Genomic DNA, 19,296 nt, shown 5'->3' with positions numbered 1-19,296 from the left:
CCACAAACACTAGCACCGCAGCAGCTTTACTTGATCCGTCAGAGGAGTTATTTACACATCAGTTTGAAGACATGAGTGATGCACAACCATTATTGCCAGAGGATGTAGTTAACAGGGATATGTCTCAGTCAGGCAGATTTACACACATGGACGAACGGTTTGATGATAATGTTGTACCTGCTGCTGCTTCCTTTCTTGAGGTGTCAGATAGCGGTGAAGGTGTTGATGATGACGATGAGTCCATGGATGCCACATGGGTGCCCGCTAGAAGAGAAGAAGAGGGGGAAAGTTCAGATGGGGAGACAGAGAGGAGGAGACGAGTTGGAAGCAGGGGGAGGTCGTCGCAAGGAGCTAGTGGCACAGTCAGACAGCATGCATCGGCACCCGGGGTCAGACGGGACGCAAATCAACGCATGCTGTTGCCACCACCAGAATGCCGTCATCGCAGAGCTCAGCAGTGTGGCATTTTTTTTGTGTGTCTGCCTCTGACAACAGCGAGGCTATTTGCAACTTGTGCCAGAAGAAACTGAGTCGTGGGAAGTCCAACACCCACTTAGGCACAACTGCTTTGCGAAGGCACATGATGTCACATCACAAACGCCTATGGGATCAACACATCAGTACAAGCAGAACACAAAGTCAAAGCCGCCATCCTCCTCCTGGTCCAGCATCTTCAGCCAGGTCAACCACTGCTGCCCTCCTTGCCCCCTTTCAACCATCCGCCTCTCCATCTCTCGCCTTGAGCAGTTCCTGTTCATCTGCCCACAGTCAGGTGTCTGTCAAGGACTCGGAGATGTTTGAGCGCAAGAAGATAATTTCTCAAAGTCACCCCCTAGCCCGGTATCTGACAGCTGGCTTGTCGGAACTGCTTGCCCGCCAGCTTTTAGCATACAAGCTGGTGGAGTCTGAGACCTTTAAAAAAAATTGTAGCCATTGGGAAACCGCAGTGGAAGGTACCCGGCAGAAATGTTTTTGCACAAAAGGCAATCCCCAACCTTTACTCCATTGTGCAAAAGGAAATTATGGCATGTCTGGCATGGTCCATCTGACCACTGATACCTGGTCTGCAAAGCATGGTCAGGGCAGGAATATCACCTACACTGCACATTGGGTAAACCTGGTGACAGCTGCCAAGCATGGAATGCGTGGCTCTGCAGAGGAGTTGGTGACACCGCCACGACTTGCAGGCAGGCCTGCTGCCACCTCCTCTACTCCTCCTACATCCTCTTCCATAACCTTCTCGGCCGAGTCCTCTTCCACTGCTGCGTCTTGCTCCACATCACCGGCACCCCCCCAGCTCCCCAGGTGCTATTCCACATCCTGGATACGGCAGTGTCACGCCATCTTGGGGTTGACTTGCGTCAAAGCAGAGAGTCATACCCCACCACCGTCCTGCATTATAGAGTCTTCTGGACTTTCTGATAATTTAAACTTGAATTTTCAAGAGTACTAACCATTACACAAAGGAACGCTTGTTGCGTGTGATTTTTTAACTTAAATTTTCAAAAGGAAAATACACAGAGGGAAGAACTCTGTTTCTTTATTTGATGAAAAATTTTATTTAGAAAATAATTTCTTTGTCTGTTTCTCCATCCTGCATTATAGAGTCTTCTGGACTCTTGGATATGCGCTTTTTCTTATATTTCAGCCATGTGTACATGCCTAATTTTTCTGGCCTCTGGTGCTGCACTTTTTCTGCTGCTGCAATTTTTCTGGCCGCTGCTTTCATCTTGATTTCATGAAAAATTTTATTTTGAAAAGGATTTCTCTGTGATTTTCATCGTCCTGCATCATAGAGTCTTCTGGACTTTTGGATATGCGCTTGTTCTTATATTTCAGACACATATATTGCTGCAATTTTTCTGGGCGCTGCTACAGCTGCGGCTGCAACAATACAAAATTTTTGAGCCATGTGTACTTTTTTTTTGGTACTACATGCCTAATTTTTCTGGTACTCTCTGCTGACATCTCTGTCCATTTTAGCAACCGTGCATATTAGATGTATGGTAAGGGTAGCATGGTGGCTCAGAGGTTAGCACTGCTGACTTGCAGTGCTGGGGCCTTGGGTTCAAATCCTACTAAGTGCTGCCTAAAGGGGGGCTCTAACTATGTACTGCCTAATATAGGGGAATCTATGTGCTTCCTAAAGGGGGGATCTAACTATGTGATGCCTAATGGGAGGCTCTAACTATGTGCTGCCTAATATGGGGGAATCTATGTGCTGCCTAAAGGGAGGCTCTAACTATGTGCTGCCTAATTTGAGGGAATCTATGTGCTGTCTAAAGGGAGGCTCTAACTATGTGCTGCCTAATATGGGGGAATCTATGTGCTGTCTAAAGGGGGGAATCTAACTATGTGATGCCTAAAGAGGGGCTTTATGTGCTGCCTAAAGGGGGATAAAGCACGTTATTCCAAACCATTTAGGAATAATAGGTGATTTATGCCCTTTATGGATTAAAACCAGACTCTGCATCAACTAGGTAATTTTCCATGGGAGTTTTGCCATGGATCCCCCTCCAGCACGCCACAGTCCATGTATTAGTCCCCTTGAAACAACTTTTAAATCACTATTGTGGCCAGAAAGAGTCCCTGTGGGTTTTAAAATTTGCCTGCCCATTGAAGTCAATGGAGGTTCGCCCAGTTCGGCGGTTCGCGAACTTTTGCGGAAGTCCGCGTTCGCGAACCGAAAATGTTATGTTCGTGACATCACTAGTTATCAGTGTGATTTTCTGATATACTTTTGGATATGAAGAACACTGTCACACCGTTACCTTGTGTACACAGCACTCTGCGTTGATCTATGTGTATACATATCGGCCATCCTAGATATATTTATATTTTCTTCAAACAGAAACTTTTTTTTTCCCTCTGTATTCCCGGTCACAACACATGGATTCAATTTCTGAATGTGTACAGAGCTTTCACTGGGGGCATGTTCTAAAATCTCTTGGCTGTAGAAAGTTGCAGGAATGAGGACAAATTTGCCATGTTTAATCAGGGAGAATGATCACGTACAAACAAATGGTATTTTCATTTAATAAACAAGGTATCACTTTTATCAATCTCCTTTTTTTAATGTATCACCTTCACGAAAAAATATCTCATAGCCAGTCAGGGTGGAAATTTATCAGCAGACATAGCAATAACACAAACAAGAGTGGACACAAAAGACTAAAACAAAACAAATAGAGATTTCCTACAAGTAAAAGCAACCATGTAAGTATTTGTTTTTCTTGGACTTTTGGGGGATTCGCCTCAAATTAAATCATGCTTGCCATTGGATCTGCTTTAACGCTTTCCCACTTTAAGATCAGCTTCAACTCTTTTTAACATTTACCATCTGTGGCTCGGCCTCGATTGCCATTTTGGGTAAAGCAGATACTTTGTGTATGAAAGTTAGTATGGATATCGTTGCTTATATAGTCATGTTTGTTAAGCTGGGTTTCACTGCCAGAGAGGTGGATGCCATTTTCACAGTACAGCATTACATTATGGGGAATGCTTAAAGGGTATTCCAGAATTTTTTGACTATGCTACAGGGGCTGTAAAGTTAGTGTAGTTCATAATATAGTGTCTGTACCTGTGTTTTATAGTGGTATCGCAGATCTTCTGTGATTTTTACCCCAATGTTTATTTTTAACAGCATACAAAATGAGTGTCGTCTCATGTATTCCCAGGTTACAGTGCGGCCCGAGACATTATATCACTAGTCAGGTGATCAGATGGAGTCTGCCTTTGCTCCCATAAGCGGAGAGACTACTGGGTTCGGAGGGAGATCATTCTGCAAGAATTCTAATTTTGCAACAGCTGGAAGCACCCTGGTCACAAAACACTGGTCTACTGCATTGAAGGGATCACAGGTGTGTTTCAATAGGTGGGATGGCTGATGTGTGGGAAGGAGAAAAGTGACCTCCCAAACAAGGTATTAAGGGATTTGTAGTTTTAGAGAATGAATTCCAACAGGAAATAGCCAGTTCACAAATAGATAGCCACAGCGTTATGGTAATCTCACAATTGCCCCAAGACAAGCACGGATCCTTCCTAAGCATGTCCATTACTGTCTGACTGTATGTACTAAAATCCCCTTATAGTGGAAACTTTTTTAGTAAATGACTTCTATTAAAAAATCTTAATCCTTCCAGTACATATTAGCTACTGAATACTACAGAGGTAATTATTTTCTTTTTGGAACACAGAGCTCTCTGCTGACATCATGACCACAGTGCTCTCTGCTGACATCTCTGTCCATTTAAGGAACAGTCCAGAGCAGCATATGTTTTCTATGGGGATTTTCTTCTACTCTGGACAGTTCTTAAAATGGACAGAGATGTCAGCGAAGAGCACTGTGGTCATGATGTCAGCAGAGAGCTCTGTGTTCTAAAAAGAAAAGAATTTCCTCTGTAGTATTCAGCAGCTAATAAGTACTGGAAGGATTAAGATTTTTTTTTAATAGAAGTGATTTACAAATCTGTTTAACTTACTGGCACCAGTTAATTTAAAAAAAAAAAGAAAAAGTTTTCCATCGGAGTACCCCTTTCAGTACACCATAAACATGGTCCTATAAAAGATATAGTAAATTTCTCAATACTTCCTAAATTACTAGGCTATAATAACACATTGATCAGTGTTTTCCAACCAGTGCACCTGCTGTTGCTAAATTACTAGTCTTAGCATGCCTGGACAGCTGAAGGCTGTCCGGGCATGCTGAGAGTTGTAGTTTTGCAACAACTGGAAGAACACTGGTTGGGAAACACTGACCTATATCAATAGACTACACTAAACTACAATGATACAATGATGAAATGAAAGTTTCCAATCCTTTCTACATTTGCTTTTCTATACCAGGGTGAATAGTGAATAGGTGACTGATCAATAAACCAGTACAGTAAATGCTGATACAGACCATGATCCCAATGTGTAACTTGTAGCTTCTGGACCCCAATGCAAAAATCTGCAACAAGGCCCCAAGTGGCATTTATAATACTGGTCTCTTGTGGGGCAGATGTGCCTTGGGGCACAAAGTGTACACTTCGGGTACTGATGGTAAAGTTTTTTGGAACATAATATTTTGTATATATTTTTTTTTACAAAACGTTCAAATACCACAAAAAGGCTTAAAATATAAAAAAAAATCTATGTAAGGCACACTACAAAAAGATAAACTCTATGCAAAAGAGAACTTTAAATTCAGCTATAACCTCAACATATAACAGGATGACATTGTCAGATCATGTAAAATCCATTCATTACAATGATAGATGTGTATTACATGTAATGAAGACAGAAATGTTATACTGTATATAACCTGCATATTTTCGGTCTTTAATTTCTGCATATACTACTGATACTATGCACAGGATGGTGGATAAGTAACTGATCGCGGGGGGTCCGACCACTGGGACCCCCCATGTTCTCTGGAGCGGGACCCGGCGCTCAATGAGGTGCGAGTGAGGTAGACAGGACGCGCTCTATTGATTTCTATGTGAGCTTTGAAGAGACCAGAGTCCAGCACTTGGGCATCATCAGCGCTCCCATAGAAATGAAGAGAGCGCGTGTTTTCTTTTTTGTGTTATACACTAGATGGACTTGTGGACAAATTCGAATTTAACTGTGTTCTTTGACCCAGTAAGATAACCCCTGTCCACTCACCCCTTATACTGTTTCACTGAAACAGAAAAGTATAACTGTCTTGAGATTTATAAAAAAAAAATCTCCAGGCTCATTTTTTATTTAGTACCTATCCTGTCCTCATGCCTAAATCCTGGTTCTCATCCTTTTATAGCTCCTAATTCCCTTGTTTATGATGATCACACTGCATGCAGTTCACTGAGAAGGAGGGGGCATGTCCTTGCTTTCCCTAACATCTCATATGGTAACTTCCTCCCTCCTCAAAGCTGATAACTGTCTGGTCTGTCACTGAGGCTCTGTGACATACCCCCGGCTCACACAGCAGACTGATTGAAGTTAGGAGCCTGCACAGAGCTCTGCTGGTACCGCCCACACTTATTGTATTTATTTATTTTTTTAATTGATGCACACTTATTGTATGTTGTCTCAGCCCAGACACACAAAATTACTAGTTGCAAGGAAATAGGAAATAGTTGCAAGGACAAGATAGTATTCTGGTTAGTGGTGGGACCCCTTTTTGCCAATACATGGATACATCTTGTGTTGTACAACTAGGCGATGTTAAAAAATTTAATAAATGATTTAATAACATGCAGGTCAGATTACACTGTGTATGCAATAATTTGTTCATGTTTGAAGTTTTATATTGGGAAAACCATACGTCCGCTTTTCATTAGGATAAGGGAACTCTTTTATTCTGTTCATTCAGGAAAGGGATCTCCACAATTCATGATACATATGAATGATCACCATAATGGGTTAGTAACTGGAGTTCGCGTTTTAGTTTTACAACACATTCAGAACATGGAAAGCAATGTGGATAGACACACAAGATTACTACAGGCGGACGCCAAGTAGATTATCCGGACAGGGGCCACTGACATATTGGGGCTGGACGATAGGAATGATTTATCCTCTTTTTTATAATGATGTATCTCTACAGCTCTTTATGTAAACTGATGTATACAGTTGAGATTTTGGTGTTTCCATGTGTTTTATCTGTCTTCTTGTTGTTTGCATTCCAAACATACACTAAGGGGTTAAGTGGGTGATACGCCCTCTTTTCCCAACATACCTTGAAAAAGCGCCCGTGTGTGACGTGAAACAATAGCGTTGTTGGTGGAGTGTATCCTCGTGTGTTTGCCCGGCTAGAGGCCAATAAAGCAGAAAAAGAAAAGCAACGTCTTGAGTGCCGTGTCTTCTATTCTCCCGCTAATGATACCCATTTTTTAACCAATGTATATAACATTGTTATCTACATTCTAAAAAAGTTTTTGCAAATGACAGTGCCCATTTAACTGGAGCTCCGTAGCCTCCTCATTGTTGTATCCGGCACAAAGATGTTCATATGAGAGCGGCTGTGCCTGGATCTGCAGCCAAGCCCATTCAGGGTAACAAAGCGGAGGATGGCAGAGCTGTAGTGCCAAACATAGCTATGGTTGATATGGTCAAAGAAACAGGAATGTCCAGCCCAAATCTCGGGAACGATGAATTTATTCACAAGCCACACAAAACATGATACAGACTCAGGTACAGGTGACACATTTTGGCCTCACAGAAAGGCCTTAGCAATACTGTTAGGTCTATAATATTCTGATATATATATATATATATACTCAAATACCTTTGCTAAATGCTATATGCTATTGCTAAAATATTGCAGAAGAACTTTGTTTTCCTTAATTCAAAACATTTCAGCTTGCTCTTTGCCTGTAATTAAGATAAGAACCTTGGATGGAGCCTGAAGATACAAGAAGTTAGGAGTTGAAGTCTAAGGGTATGTTCACACTACGGAGTTCCCCGCGGAATTCCGCAGTGGGAACTTAACATTAGTGTGAATGGGTCTCCGCGAGACCCGTTCACACTGCGGAATTTTAGCGGCGGACAATTCCGCCGTTGAAATTGTTTCGCGCAAAGAAAGAACATGTTCATTCTTTGTGCGGAAGTCGGTGAGCACTGCATAGCCGTCAATGGTGACGGCGCAGTGCCGCGCGGTCCTTCCGCCGCCGCTGGCTGCCAGTCTGAATCTCCACTCGCTGAATTCAGCGAGCGGAGATTCCGTTCACACTCTGTAGTGTGAACATACCCTAAGGCTTTGTGGAAGGATGGAAAAATCTCAAGATAGAGAAGTTGCAACATAAGTGACCTATGCTACACCATCCTCAAATGACCAATCAGCATATAAAACGATGACTTGATGCAATAGTTTTACCCTCCCCTTTTTGTCAATTGTAAAAACTAATGTGATTTTCTAATAAAAGGGCAGAACTCCCTGGGAGTCAGTGCTGAGAAGGGGATTCATACCAACATTGTCCGGTGTGAATTTGCTTATGTCGACACTCATCAAAATAGCACAGCGGTAGTCACTCACAGTTTAAGGCCTCACCTTAAGGCATCCTTGACAATACGACTAAGGCCTTCCTGTGAGGCCGAAACGCATCACCTGCACCTGAGTCTGTATCATGTTTTGTGTGGTTTGTGAATAAATTCATCGTTCCCAAGTTTTGCGCTGGACATTCCTGTTTCTTTTTGTATTTATCTGGGGCGAGGTCCATGCCTGGTCTGTGCTGCATGTGGAGGGTGAGCTGAAGCATATCACGCTTTTGTTTTATATATATATATATATATATATATATATATATATATTTATATATATATATATGTGTGTCTACTCATATTGCATGTATGCATAGATAAAGTTTGGGTGGAGATGCTGTTTTCATGTATGTTTGTGTAATACGGCTACTTCAAATTACTGTCTATATCCCAGAAATTCCTCTAGTTCTAAAGGCAGGTAGCTAAACCAATGATGGCATAAGATAAGCCATCTTTTCTTTCCAATGCCTAACTGTTCTATAATAAAATAATAAACAGAACGTAGAAGTATACAAACAATGAAGCAGATGATAAGGGCTGCACAAAATGACAGTCTGTCACAAGGTGTTTACAGCACAGGGCATCTGGATTCAATAGCGCAGAAGAAGATGTAAAGTGATGCTTCTCCTACAGGATTTCCATCACTTAAGATTGTTTCTGCTGTAAACCTGAGGATTCCTGCCAGAACCCGGCTCTTTATATTCAGTACGTCCCAACCAGGGTCCCTCTGGCTATTGCAAAACTACATCTCCCAGCATGCCTGGACAGCCGAAGAGGGTGTGCAATTTTTGACGTAAAATGGACTCTCACACTTTTAAGGGGTACTCCGTCCCTAGACATCCTATCCCCTATCTAAAGGATGAGGAATAAGATGTCTGATCGCAGCGATCTCGGCTGCAGGAAGCGAAATGCACAATTTTTGAAACATCGAATTTTTAATATTACCCCCCCCGCCCCCCCCCCCCCCCGTTATCCTTATTCTATGGGTCAGTAGAATGACAGCAATTCCAAACACATGCTGTATAATTCTTGTAATGTTGCATTACTTTTTATAACTTTTTTAATTCATTTTTTCATCTACATTGCTGTGCAGGGCTTGTTTTTGTCATTTTTAGGGGTACCATTTTTGTTTGGATGAGACTTTTTTTAAATCACTTTTTAATCAATTCTAGCACTGTTTTATTCATAAAAGAAAAAAAAAACATTATATTTTAATAGAACATTTCCACACACATAGTAGTGTTGCCAATTATGTATTTTTTTAGTTTTTGTGTTTGAAAAAAAAAAAGTGGAGGATTGGAATTTTTTATTAAAAGGGGATTTTTTTATTTGATAATTTTGAAAACGTTTTAAACTTGTTTTCATTGCCCTTTTTAGTTCCCCCTAGGGTTGACATTTTTTTTTTGGAAAAAAATACCGACCATGCTAATTTGCATAATTATGTATATGTAAGGGGATTTCTGTCCTACTCTGACCTCTATAACTTTTTTTATTTCTCCTTATATGGGCCTCTATGAGGGCTTATTATTTGTGCCCCAATCTGCAGTTTTTAAAAGTACAATTTTTGTTTTGATGTGACTTTTTGATTGCTTTTTTTTTTTTTTTTTTATTAAATTCGGGAGTTGCAGTAAGTTCCTAACTACAATTCCCAGCATGCCCTGATGCAGCCTGTGGCTCAGCAGATGCCCCAAACAAAAACTACAACTCCCAGCATGTTGGACTACATAGTAGTATATAGTATAGGTCAGTGTTTCCCAACCAGGGGTGGCTCCAGCTGTTGTAAAACTACAACTCCCATCATTCCCAGACAGCCGTTGACTGTCCGGGCATACTGGGAATTGTAGTTTTGCAACAGCTGGAGCCACCCTTGGTGGGGAAACACTGGTTTAGTATATAGTACAGTATTCCGGGAGTTGGAGGATAGGTTTGATAAATACCATTGCATGGCCAGTATTTTTTATACTGATCGCGGTGCCGCATGCTATTAACCCTTTAGCCACGCGCTCAAAGCTGAGACACGCGGCTAAAAGCCAAAGTAAAAAGTGCCGGTTAGCTCAGGGAGCTGTTCGGGATCGCAGCGGTGAAATCGCGGCATCCCGATCAGCTATACTACAGGAGGAAGGTCTCTTACCTTCCTTCCTGCAGTCCGATCAACGATTGAATCCTTCAACCCTATGGGGGCTATAATATTGCAAAAGAAAAGTGTAAGAAAATCATTAACCCTTTCAATTATCCCTTCCCCTAATAAAAGTTTGAATCACCCAGCATTTCCAATAAAAAAAAAACACAGTATAAATAAAAATAAAAATAAACATATGTGGTATTGCTACGTGCGGAAATGTCCGATTTAAAAAAATATACCGCTAATTAAACCGCACGGTCAATGGCGTACAAATTCCAAAAATTCCAAAGTCCAAAATAGCGTATTTTTGGTCACTTTTTATATCATGAAAAGATGAATAAAAAGCGATCAAAAGTCAGATCAATGCAAAAGTGGTACCGACAAAAACTTCAGATCACGGCACAAAAAATGAACCCTCATACTGCCCTGAACACGGAAAAATACAAAAGTTATAGGGGTCAGAAGATGACAATTTGAATTTTTTTTATACATTTTCCTGCATGTAGTTATGATTTTTTTCTGAAGCAATACAAAATCAAACCTATACAAGTAGGGTACCATTTTAACCGTATGGACCTAGAGAATAAAGATAATGTGTCATTTTTACCGAAAAATGCACTGCCTAGAAACAGAAGCCCCCAAAAGTTACAAAATGGCTGTTTTTTTTCAATTTTGTCCCCTTTCGCTGTAGATTTTTGGGTACAATATCATTACAAAGTAGAATTAGTGGCGCAAAAAATAAGCCATAATACAGATTTGTAGGTGCCAAATTTTAAGAGTTATGATTTTTTAAAAGTAAGGAGGAAAAAACGAAACAGCAAAAACCGAAAAACGCCCAGTCCTTAAGGGGTTAAAGGGGTACTCCGGTGCTTAGACATCTTATCCCCTATCCAAAGTATAGGGGATAAGATGCCTGATCGCGGGAGTCTCGCCGCTGGGGACCCCTGTGATCTTGCACGCGGCACCCTGTTTGTAATCAGTCCCCGGAGCGTGTTCGCTTCGGGTCTGATTGCCGGCGACCACAGGGCTGACGGCGTGTGACGTCATGCCTCTGCCCCCGTGTGATGTCACGCTCCGCCCCTCAATGCAAGCCTACGGGAGGGGGTGTGATAGTTGTCACGCCCCCTCCCATAGACTTGCATTGAGGGGCAGAGCGTGAGGTCACACGGGGGAGGAGGCATGACGTCACATGCCGCCGGCCCCGTGATTGACAGTAATCAGACCCGGAGCGAACACGCTCCGGGGACTGACTACAAACGGGGTGCCGCGTGCAAGATCACAGGGGTCCCCAGCGGCGGGACTCCCGTGATCAGGCATTTTATCCCCTATTCTTTGGATAGGGGATAAGATGTCTAAGCACTGGAGAACCCCTTTAAGGATAGAGGATAAGTAGCTGATTGTGGAGGGTCCGACTGATGGGGACGGTGAGGAGCGCTTATCATCTACTGGTAGACTGCACATGCTCCATTCATTCCTATGGGAGCGCTGAAAAGGCGCGAGTATAGCTCTTGGGCATCATCAGCGCACGCTCCACACTGAGGGTGCCAGGGTCCCATCCCGATGGTGACGGGGGGGCCCTAGTGGTCGGACGTCCCACGATCAGCTACTTATCCTCTATCCTGTGGATAGGGAATAGGTTCATTTTTTGCTGGAGTACTCCTTTAAAGGACATCCCAAACAGGCCCTGGCCTCAGTGAGGTCTACGGTGCACCCCCTCCACTCCCCCTCCCCATACAGCTCTATGGGGGAGGCGGGAATGCTGAATCCCCACCTCTCCCATAGAACTACATGGAGGAGGCGTGTCAGCCGCGGCGTCATGCTGCAGTTAACACGCCTCCTGCACGGGAGAGCTGTGGCAGAGCCATGACTCCATGCAGGAGATCACGGAGGGTCCCAGCGTTCGGACCCCCGCGATCAAACACTTATCCCCTATCCTGTGGATAGGGTATAAATTGTTTTTGCTACAGATTTCCTTTAATAATGAAAAAAAAAAGTCCTTGCGTCTGATGACTAAAAGTTTCTTTTTCCTTAATTTTTTTTTTTTTTTTGGCATCTAAAAAGTGAAATCTTGGATATTTAGCAGACACAGTCCGAAAACCAGAAACATTACTTTACTCGATTAAACTTTTCCTGTTGCTGGATCACTTCATTGTCCTGTGGATAAATTGTGCAGCAGGCCTGGACATTGTCTGATCCCCAATCCCACAGATAGAAAGAAGAATTAAAAGGTAAAGGCCGACAGGTCTGTTTAAGTCCTGTCTATGACAGTGATTGGTTTAGTGATATTTCTGAGACATCTTTTATGTTTCATTGATGTCAGATATGTTCTGCATGTCATTTTTTCATCAGGGTTTATTTATTGTAGACATCTGTTAATAGGCAGAGCTTCCAAAATTAAACCCATCCAGCCATGATTATCACTAGAAATGCCCAAAGGACTACGTTTAAACCCCTGCACTACATATTTGTACCACCAAGTCTCGCTTTAGAGAGTTGTTTCTCGTGAGCTGAATTAAAGGGGTACTCTGGTGGAAAACATTATTTTTTTTTTTTTAATCAACTGGTGCCAGAAAGTTAAACAGATTTGTATATTACTTCTATAAAAAAATCTTAATCCTTCCAGTACTTATCAGCTGATGTATACTACCGAGGAAGTTCTTTTTTTTTTTTCTTTCTTTTCTTTTTCTAAACGCAGTGCTCTCTGCTGACACCTCTGTTCATGTCAGGAACTGTCCAGAGCAGGAACAAATCCCCATAGCAAACCTATCCTGCTCTGGATAGGTCCTGACATGGACAGAGGTTTCAGCAGAATGCACTTTGGTAAGACAAAAAAGAACAACTCAACTTCCTCTGTAGTATACAGCAGCTTATAAGTACAGAAAGGATTAAGATTTTTAAGTAATTAATTTACAAATCTGTTTAGCTTTCTGGCACCAGTTGATTTGAAAATTATTTTTTCCACCGGAGTACCCCTTTAACCCCTTAACGACCGAGCTGCGATGCTCGGATCATGTGCGGCCATGTGCGGCATGATCGCAGCCAGGGACCCGCTGGTAATGGCCGTCATCCAGGATCGTGCGGATGTCTGCCATTAACCCCTCAGATGCCGTGATCAATACAGATCACGGCATCTGCGGCAGTGCGGTCAGAAATATGGATGACCGGATCGCCCGTAGCGCTGCCGCGGCAATCAGGTCATCCAGAAAAACATACGGAGGTCCCCTCACCTGCCTCCGCCACCTTCCACGGGTCTTCTGCTCTGGTCTGAGATCGACCAGAGCAGAAGCTGAGCGATAACACTGATCAGTGCTATGCCCTATGCATAGCACTGAACAGTATTAGCAATGAAAGGATTGCTATAAATAGTCCCCTATGGGGACTATTAAAATGAAAAAAGTAAAGGAAAAAAAGTATTTAAAGAAAAGTAAAAAAATTGGAAAAATACCCTCCCCCAATAAAAAATTTTAATGTTTTTTTTCCCATTTTAAGTGTAAAAAAAAAAAATTATACACATATTTGGTATCGCCGCATGCGTAAATGTCTGAACTATTAATATAATGTTATTGATCCCGTATGCTGAACGGCGTGAACGTGAAAAAAAAAAAATTGCGTCATTGATGTCATTACACAGTACAACTGGTTGAGCAAAAAAACAAGCCCTAATATTGGTCTGTGGATGAAAATCTAAAAGAGTTACGATTTTTAGAAAACAAGGAGGAAAAAACGAAAATGCTAAAATAATATTGGCCTGGTCCTTAAGGGGTTAAAGTGATTTGTGCTCCAGGTTGCTTGTAAAAAGGTTCCTTACAACAGCACACCATGTGGTCATGGCCTCTATTACAAGTAAAGCGTAAGCATGACCAGGGCTATAGAAGGAAACAATACAGACCTAAATATTTTAGTATTAAATACTATGGACAACTTTGCATTGAATTTTTTCGCTTCCAGAACACAAAAAATTTACAGCTTTTAAAAAGTTTCTATTAAAAAACTGACCATTACCCATATTCCTGCTGAGAGTGAACAATAAATCCATAAAAAAAACTACAGGGAGGGGTAGAAACATGTGCACTGCAGATCAGATTTGGAAGAGTTGGGAGAGCATACATGGAGGGCAGATGTAGATAGGGAGGATAGCACAAACAAGGCAAATTGTAGGGGCAGGGCTGTGTACAAAAATGAGCAGCCATACTAATCTCTAATAACAAAAATTATTATTTAATAATTCTTTATTTATATAAGATACAAAACATGGATGTGAGGTTTACAAAATATAGACCTCACATCCATGTATGACATGAGAAGAATCTGAATCTAGGAGCTGGCTGCAAAGTGAATATTAGGGGGTTTTAAAAAAAGTATAAAGGAATGGAGTTTGAAGCCTGAAATTCAGTATAACATTTTTAACCCCTTAAGATGCAACATTTTTTTTTAAACTTTGTTTAGATTTTTTTCCTCCTTGCCGATATTGGCGGCACTGGTGGAGCAGCAGAAGGTAAGTTAAAGGAGATCTGTTGTTCTCTGAACTTTATCCCCTATCCGAAGGACACGGGATAAGTTTTAGATCGCAGGAGGTCCGAGCGCTGGGACCCCCCACGATCTCCTGTATGGGGCCACAGCAATGTACAGGAAAGGGAGCGTTTCATCTCCGCATGACGCGGCAGCTGGCACGCCCCTCCATGTATCTCTATGGGATTCTATGAAAGTCTATGAAAGTTCAGAGCACTACAGATCTGCTTTAAAGTTTGTTATTTTAATGGAGGCTGCTATATAGGATAAATGAAGGATAAATAAAAAAATTGACACCTTTAACTATTTTGTTAATAAATGCACCAAATCTATTTGGAGCGGTGTCCCTGTTAATGGATTTCATGCCTTTTACTCCGGATTACAATTGATGTATGAAGCGGCGGTCTGGGTAAATTCCCCCGTTGCTCTTTATTTACGCTTTTCATTTCCTCCGCAGAACGCATTACATGTAGTTACATGTGAGGTAATTAGTCCTGCAGCAGCTTCACTAAACATACAAACGGTGAGTCTAATGACACATATGGGAACCATTTCTAACCTCTTCTATATGACTTCATCTCTGTAAGTTTATGTTCAATCTTGATTTAGCAAAGTGCAGTGAGCAAACTCAATTACACTGTGGGCATCACCCGCTTTATAGGAGGTGGTCTGAACTTTTACACTTTATAACGATAAACTTCTTTGCAGTTACTGTGACATTACAAACCTACTATACTCATTATACAGTTTACATAGCAAATCAGCTTCAATTTGCCAAATAGCCAGAACTAGTCAGAAGCATTTACAGGTCACTATGGATAAAACTAATGCTTTTCTGCTCATGGCCATGTTCCTGCAGAGATGTCCGGTGTCTTCCTTCCAGTCTCTTCTGTCCTTCTCCATGGCGCCAATTTGGTCCTTTGTGCATGTGCTGATCTCTTAAAGAGCCAGTGCCTTGTAAATGTCCCTGACCTCTGCCAATGCCTGAGCACCCAAAGCTTTTTGAAAGCAACATGTCAAAAGAAAAAAATATATATATTAAATATTTTATGCCCCTGCACATGTTACTCCTCCTACAGTTGGGGTCCCTCCGATTCCTAGTCTGGTCAGTTCTGGCCAATGACCACCATAGCTCCACCTCATGTTCATTCAGATACAAGTCTGAGCTTTTATAGCTCCCTGCTTCCAGAGCCTTTTCAATGTTCCCTGTGACCGCAAGAACACGGCCCTCCCTTGTTTTATTATTGTGTATTATTGATGTTTTTGTACTTTGCTTTTCACAGTAAAAGCGTAGTGTAGTGTAAACTATGCTGTTTGTTGAGCTGTGCCAGCTGACTTGCTCAACTCGGAGTTCAGGCGGTGACATAACCCTGCAAGCCTCTTCCTGCCTTATAAGTAATATACATATGTTACAAATGTTTAATAAACCCTCACCTATTTAAAGTTAATTTATGTGTTGTGTGCCTATTTATTACCTATCAAGGGGCATGGTTCAGTGAGCCTAGGTTATAGGGAGCATTATGTCACATTTGTTAAAATGAACGGAGCAGTGCGGGGCACCAAACAACAGATTGGCAGGGGGTGCTGTGTGTCAGGATCCTGCCAATCAGAGACTGTGGATAAATAAGGGTGGACAATGTAAAATCCCATAAACTCCAATCCCTGGTCAGAAATGTTAGGCTACAGCTACACAATGTAGGAGATTTATCATTGCCTTCCTGACATTTCGTTGGCTGAAATTTGGAGCAAAATTTTTCCGAAAATTTTTTGCACAATTTTAAAATAGTTTGCCAAAAGTCACTATGACATGCTTCATTCTTTTATTATTAACTGTGCAGTGGGAGAGATTTATTACCTGTGTTTTTTTTATTTTTATTTTTTAAAGGCACAAAAATAATGCGCAAACATTAAAAAAATGCTAATTTATGCCACCTCTGCTTGCCTTAGAAGAATTACATTCTACAAGTTCTGAGGTGATTTTTCATTTGTGAAAAATTCATCAAAGTCTGTGAAAAAAAAGTGCTGTGAAGTGGCTGCACATAGACAAATATTGATTAATCTCCCCCAATGACTTTGGCTGCAACACAAATGTGCTCCGCCCTGTGCATCACTGCTTGTGAAAATGAATTGGGTTGCATTATAACAGGCAAGTTGTTGTGACCACAACCTGACAGTCTCCAGACAGTTTTTATCCCGGAATGCAACCAAAATGGGGGAACAATGGCATCAGCATGGCATCTGATCTCTTGTGGGACTATCGGAAAGGAAATACATTGCTGTCAATCAAATTTTCAATTAATTTGTTTAACATAGAACCATTTCCCATCTAGTCAGGGCTGGTGCAAGGATTTTTGTCACCCTAGGCAAAAGCTAATTTTGCCACTCCTTGACCCCACCCTTTGACACGCCCCACCTTCCTACTGGGCATGACACACTGTAACATCCCCCCTCTGTAATATCCCCCCCTCCCTGTGACAGTGGTGCTGGCTGGGTGGGTGCTTTAGATGAGTGGGTGCTTTGGATGCTGGCTTCTAACTTTCTTGCAGCAGGCAGAGTGGTGTCCCCCATCAAGAGGGCAGTATTGGTGGCTGCCTATTTTGCTTAAAGCAGTACTCCGGCGCGCACTTTTTTCCTTTTATCCCGTCCGGGCTGCAAAATAAAAGAAAACACACTTTCTCTTACCTGCCAACGAGCCCCCGGAGCTCCGATACACTCTGGTACAAGTGTTCAGTCCCCGGGCTGTATTCTTCTTACTTCCTGTTAGCCCGGCACATCACACGGAGCTTCAGCCTATCACCGGCCGCAGCGATGTCCCGCCTCGGCCGGTGATAGGCTGAAGCTCTGTGTGACGTGACGTGCTAACAGGAAGTAAGAAGAATACAGCCTGGGGACCGAACACCTGTACCGGAGTGTACCGGAGCTCCAGGGGCTCGTTGGCAGGTAAGAGAAAGTGTGTTTTCTTTTATTTTGCAGCCCGGACGGGATAAAAGGAAAAAAGTGCGCGCCGGAGTACTCCTTTAATGGCAGAACTGGCCCTGCATCTAGGGACTATTAATGCAGACTAGATGGACAGAATGGTTCTTATCTGCCAACACATTCTATGTTTCTATGTGAAATGTATACCACAAAGATGGAGTGAACAAAGCCTTATGGAAACTCAAGGCAAATGAGTATGTTTGATACAATTTCCCTGAATATCCTTTTAATGGCGATGACAGGAAACACTACAATCCATCTTATTTCAAAACAAGTTTTCACGTTTGCTCTTTACAGTTGTATTCCTGCTGAATGTACTTGGATACATAGGTTTAAGCACACGCTCTACATTGACAGCCATACTGTAAATTACCTTGGAGAAGTCAATTAGGACCACACATTCAGTGACAATGTGAGCACCACTTTGTAATCCCCATATCTTGTCTGCACTAAACAGCGCACGTTCATTTAAATTCCTAACACTGTATGTTTTGTGACAAAGAATGTTTCCATAAAGGAGTCTATGGATCTTTCTATTAAACAATGATCTCACTGGCTTCTTTAATCTTTCCTGCAGTTTTCTAATTGTTCTACCTATATACATAGCACTCTCTCTACACATAAACAACATCTTCTGAGGAACATGCAAGGAGCATATTAATCTTAGAGACTTGTCTTTCCTAGTAAAAAATATCCTTACTTAGCACACGGTATTTACAACTCGCGAAGATAAAAGCCAGGTAAAGAGCAAGGAGCACATTTACTTACATGAGATTCAGGGAGGATTATGGAAATTATATTTTTACCATGTGCTGCTAAGTAGCCCAGATCCATAAGCGAGACCATAAACCAGATGAGCATAGGCAGGAGAACAGAAATAAGACCGGCACTTTGACCTTCAAATAGTCTTGCATCTACCTTTAAATAAGACCTTGTACACATTGTTGTATTACCGCTCTATCACCTTATGGGCCCCCACCAGGTCTGGTCTAGGTTAACTGGCCATTCAAAAGTTTGTGATGAGACCAAACAGTTTTGAGATACCCCTTTACCAATAGAGATGCATCTTACCTTATTGTACATCTGGCACTCCCAAATCTTCATGCAAGTCTTCTTCTCTTTATTTAAGCAAAAATAGGATACAACATTAATTGCTTCTCGGCCTTTTGGCTATGATCAATCACACAGGGAACCACACAGCGGGGCAGGTGTACCAGGGATGGTTGCGGAGAGCAGCGTTCTTTTCATTCACAAGGATTGGTCAGGATGCGGTAGCCCTTCTGGGTGTCCATCCTGCCGGTCTAGGGGAGTTGTGTGTGGCCATTAGGTTCCTCACCTCCCTGCCATACCCCAGTTTATTGGGGGGCATCTCTCCTTTTGGAGAAAGGTTTAGGATGGACTGCATCCTCGTGCACGTTTTTTTTGTGTGAACAATTGCACTTTTTACTTGCAGTTGGGTGAATTTGGAAATAACAAAAGGATACAACATGAATGCAGCCATGACCACGTTCATGTTGTATCCCACTTTTGCTTAAATAAAGAGAAGAAGATTTGCATGAAGATTTCGGAGTGCCGGGATTTCTTCTACCATTGTTACTCTCCTGGTCCACGGGGACCCACGTTATCACCAGTGCCAACTGTTCTTACTTGGATTGCTTCTAAGAAGACCTCCAACATAGGGCCCC

Source organism: Hyla sarda, chromosome 1 (genome assembly GCF_029499605.1).
Source record: "Hyla sarda isolate aHylSar1 chromosome 1, aHylSar1.hap1, whole genome shotgun sequence".
In the NCBI taxonomy this organism is placed as follows: Eukaryota; Metazoa; Chordata; class Amphibia; order Anura; family Hylidae; genus Hyla; species Hyla sarda.
Note: the sequence above shows the minus strand (reverse complement) of the source record.